The 5226-nt window shown below is 41.6% G+C and overlaps 1 long non-coding RNA gene across 1 annotated transcript; it reads left to right on the top strand.

The window, feature by feature from the left end:
- Nucleotides 1-276: 276 nt before the first annotated feature.
- LOC134110666 (uncharacterized) lies at nt 277-1292 on the top strand. The gene is made up of 3 exons (XR_009944051.1): nt 277-341; nt 464-500; nt 1211-1292. It is a non-coding gene; the product is annotated as an uncharacterized LOC134110666 (long non-coding RNA).
- The last annotated feature ends 3934 nt before the right edge of the window (nt 1293-5226 follow it).

Below are 5226 nucleotides of genomic sequence, written 5' to 3'. Positions count from 1 at the left end.
TTGACAGATGCAGATAAACAGAGCGGCGCGGCCGTGTGAAAATGTTTCCCCCAGTTTTCATGGGAAGTAGCAAGTCTTCGAGTCAAAAGGCTCGAGTCCAAGTGAAGTCACGAGTCATCGATGTTAAAGTCCAAGTTGAGTTGCAAGTCTTTGTACGTTTTGTCGAGTCGAGTCTGAAGTCATCAAATTCATGACTCGAGTCCAAGTCACATGACTCCAGTCCACACCTCTGCCGTCACCCTCCTCTTACTCCTCCCAACTTCTCTTTTCTATCTAGAACGGCAGACTATTGTGGCTGGTGACTCTAAAGTGTAAGCTCACACATTCATTCAGATATTACTGTAAGTAAACTGATCTTTTATTGGTTTCCAGTTTAGAATGCCTTCCCATCATAATAATAGTCTTGAAAACCCTCATTTAGTTCTCATTCTTTCTGCCTCCTCTTTCCTGTCTCTAACTGCAGCCTACTAGTGTTGGTGACTCCTCGGATATATTTTACAGTAAGTTTTCACACATGACTGACAACTGAATGTACTTTCTTAAAACATTTAGTGAAGTTGTAATGAATCACCGATGGCCGAGCTGCATTGCCTGTGTGAGCAGCATGTGTGTGTTGCTCAACCTCTTGGTTTTATTTTCGACGCGTACGTTAGCAGCGTAGTCCGTCTTTGTCAGCTGTGTCTTCTCCAGAGATTTGAGGGCTGTTGTTACTCTGGTGCTCTCTGCCCGGCTGGGACGCCACACAGACATATTTGTAACATATATATAATGTTATAATAGTAGGGGAAAACACTGTATTATGTTACAGGTTGTGCTTGGTTCACAGTCAGAGCGTAAAAAAATATTTTCAATCAATTCTTTGGAGCCCAAAATCATAAATTTGTCTCGGGGCTTTACAATGTGTGCACCTACAGCATCTCCTGTCACGGGAGCCCCCCATCGGCTCAGGAATCATCGTTGACAGTTCTTGATGTACAACCAACAGCTTTAGCCTGCATCAGTTTTGATGTCCCTTTGGCAACATTTCCCAGGAGAATAGTCCATTATTGATTAAATCAACACTCAATATAATAAGTGCCTGCCAGCATAATATATATATATATATATATATATATATATATATATATATATATTTTAAGGTTAGATGACACCTTCAATGATTCAGTGCTAGTTGGAAATTGTCTAACGGATGTTTCTTTGTGTCTTGCAGGTTTCCTGTTGTCCAGCATCTCTCCTCTATCCCATTGGCTCTCTGTCTATCCTATACCTTGTATCCACTCTGTCTACAATTTATAATACAACAACTCTAGCTTTCCTGTCAAATCTACCTCTCTGTCTTTGATTTTGGAAACTCTATCTTTGTATCCTTCTTCTATCCCACTCTATCTGTATACTGAACTCTGATATTTTGAAACCTGAATTTTGAAACCTGAACTCTGAAACCCAATTTTTGGTTACCTAAGGTCATTGATACCTGTCTGTCTGAACAGAACTCTGAGAGTCTCTCCACTCACGCTCTCTGTCTCTCCTCTGAACACTCTCACCCGGGTTATTGGTACCTGATCTACCTTTTTGAATGATCTGAGAGATTCTCTTCTCTCACTCTCACCTCTTTCCATCTCCTATCAACTCATATATTTATACAACGCTATTACTCTTTTTACTAATTTGACAAATCATTTGAAATGTACTATTAATGAGATTAACAAAATTGGCCTGAACAAAGAGTTGAAAAGTTAATTCACAAGCTGAAAAAACACAAGCACAAATCTTTTTGTTGTAATTGAAAAAAACTACACTTTAATACAAAATCATTGGATTGTGAAAAGAAATTACACTTTATAATTTAATCTGGTAGATTTCCTGATATACCGTTTACAAAAGTGCAATGAATTAACACAATTTAAGATAACTGCACTCTGATCAATATACATAAGAACTATTACTAATCCATATTACAGAAAAGTGTTATTTGCTCCTGATCTCTGTTGCTGTGGACCTCCGTTGGTTTGTACTTTAAAAGTTTGCTTGGTGAGCCCATATATTTTCACACTTAACACTGTTGTTAACTTGATTAGTCTACGTACAAGGAAACATAATACCGCTACTTGCACTTAATTACACATTTTTTTTCTTATAAACATACATTGTGTATATCAGTGTTTTGTTGTTTGACCTGTTATCACTGAAATAAAACACAGACGTCAACCAGGAGGAAGTGGATTCATCAGGTGTGGCTGTTTCCTGCTGATCCAACGTTCTTCAAAAGCATTCATCCGCCATCACACTCCCATAACAACTGCTCCTGAATATAAACAATAGCTTAATAAAGTATTATTAGTATAATTTCTACAAGTAAATTGAGCCATTTGAAATGTGACAGTGCCTTTCAGTTTAAATTAACCGTTTCCAAGGTGTGTGTTTGTGGTAAACTTTACGTTTATAAGTCAAGGTTTCGGTAAGCAATATCTATTGCATATTAAATACAATCGTTCACTTTAGTACATGGTACTTCATTAACATAGACAGACATACTGAGACCTGATTGCAGTATTTAAATCAGTGTAGAAGTGCTTTGTCCAGAGCCTCATATATTGTAATAAGGCAAACAACTGGATATTTTGGTTTTAGGTTAAAACCTCAAAATAAGAATCTGGAATATCCTTGTTCATTAAAGGTCATATTTTACTAAATTTCATTTATCTTGGTTTTGTACAACATTTGTGGTTTTCGAAACAACAATGCCAAGGAAAAGTAAGAGGTCGGAAGCTCAGAGCTTGCGCTGGCAGCGCTCCAATGACACTCACTGTGCAACAAGAACTGAAGGAGCAGAATGTGTTGGTCCTGAAAGAAGTGCGGAGGTAAAGATGTCTGTAGAGTGTAAACGTGTGGAACAGGAAGGTCAGCCTGATGCTTCATGTGCACCACCTCTATCTTATGCAGATCTTGTAAAGAAAGGAAAGCACACTGATGATCCATGTGTAGCAGGACCTTCTAATGTCAAGCAGGTAAACCTTACAGGTCAAAGTGATGAGTCATGTGAACCACAGGTATCAGCTGCTGTAGAGAGAGGTAAAACCAGTGATAATCCATGTTTAGCAGGACCTTCTAATGCAGACTGTGTAGACCCTGGAGATCAGCCTTCTGAACAACATGTGCGTGCATCCCACAGCCAGGCTTCCATCAGATACGGCAGATCCAGAAATCGGCAGTGCACCTGTAACTCACTGACCTTTCTTGCATTCCTTCATGAGAATGAAAACATCACAAGAGCAGACCTGGACCATGTTTTGGATAAAGGTAACACAATGTACAGAGAGACCAGGAAACGAGTCACTAACCACCTCTATCTGACCACTGATGAGCTCACTGATGAAGTTCCTGCACGCAGCGCTACACACTATGTCAACATGACTCAGCTTTCAAGGTACGGCATGTTACGTTCCCCGTGCACTGCAGGAGTGTTGCTTATTGTTTGATTACACCTTGATTGGTTTCCTGTGAATTGCCCCTCCTCTAGGTCGCTGTGACTGGCGGATCGGTCGTCAGTGGGGCGGAGGACGAGGGCCAATCAGGAGACGGAGACGCTGCTTAAGAGGGACGGCGGGCTCATTCTCTGGGCCCCTCTCAGTATCGCTGACACTCAGGGCCGTCGGTTGTGGGCTGCTCTCCGGCACACAGATTGTTGTGCATCTCAGACTGTGTTTTGGATAAGTGTTTTTGTTTCATCAGCGGCATCAGCTGCAAAGCCACGCCGGGGGAAGAACGGTAGGTTAGTATATCGCGATATACATCCTGCCCGTAGTTGTCCTGTGTATAGACACACTAGGATAGAGGTGAGCGCCACCCCCTGTATTTTTGTTATTAGATAGGAGGTGTAGGCGCCGAGTGCGCGAAGACTCCGTTTTCTTTCGACCTTTTTCTTTGGATAGGGGTAGGTCGAGGTAGGGGTGTTTTGGTTATACTTGGTTCTCTCAGTTGGCGCCGCTTACGTTCTTTCCCCAATGTATTCATGTAGGGGTGCTTATCCCCCTCTGTTTTTTTGCCCCGTGCATAGTGCACAGTGCATAGTGCCCGAGCATTTGGAAATCAACTGGGTCCGTGGAAAACAATAAAACCCCAGTTTTCTCTTCTTTCACAAAGTGCCTGCATTGTCTCCTTTCATCTCCCTCTCCCCCGTGATACATCGACAATTTTAGTGTTACGGCTATCCCTAGACCGCCAGTTATCGTAACACGGCACATTAGGAGAACCTTTACCTGGAGCTGTGGATAGCTTTCTGGACCTGGAGTCAGGACTCAGCTGCTTGTTATCAGATGTGAAGTACGCTCTGCTGTTGATGAGACTCTTGTGTATCGCAGTGTTCAGAATCAAGTCTGGCAGATATGGTTTCTTTGACCCACACTCCAGAACAGAGAGAGATTTGCTCCTACCAGCCGGTTCACGCACACCAGGTACTGCTGTCATGGTGACATTCTCACGTCTCAGTGACATGATTGACAGGCTCAAGAAGTCCCACAGAATGATGGAAACACAGTCCTCGTGTACCTATGAATTGAAGCCTGTGGAGTTCTACGACATGAACACAGTCAACCTGAACAATGGTCTCCCAAACACAGATTGCAGACCTATAGCTGTCCCTGTGGATGAATCAAACTCACCTACTCTAATGAGAAACACGTACACTGATCAGACCTTTTCACCTGAAATGACTCCTCACACTTCAGCTGTAAAACAACCAGAGGTCTTCATCACAACACATGATGCTCCTCACAATGAATCAGAATCAACTGCTCAAGTGATAAACCCGGTTCTCAGTGATCTCTCTGACAACACATTGACAGCAGAGTCCAGTGACATCATCTTTACATCATCGGTGAGACAACAAGAGGTCATATTCCCTGATGCCCCGAATGAACCACAACTGTCAAGTCAATCCACTTTCCTTAAATCACATGACGCTTCTCTCAATGAACCAAACATTTCTTGTTCAGTAGAAAATACTGTTGCCAGTGATTTATCTGATATTCTATTAAAGGGGATCTCATGTAAACTGACAAAGTGTAATAAAAACAAAAGGAGAAAAATGAAGAACAGACTAATGATCTCAGAGAAAACTCAACAAAGAAAAGAGATTAAGAAAAGAAAAGAAAGGGAAAAATATGCTTCAAATAAAGCATATAGAGCAGAAAAAAATTCTCATGCAAAAAGGCAATACCAGAACAA

Source organism: Pungitius pungitius, unplaced genomic scaffold (genome assembly GCF_949316345.1).
Source record: "Pungitius pungitius unplaced genomic scaffold, fPunPun2.1 scaffold_29, whole genome shotgun sequence".
Classification (NCBI taxonomy): Eukaryota; Metazoa; Chordata; class Actinopteri; order Perciformes; family Gasterosteidae; genus Pungitius; species Pungitius pungitius.
The sequence above is the reverse complement of the archived record's forward strand: the minus strand, read 5'-3'. Positions and strand labels throughout refer to the sequence as shown.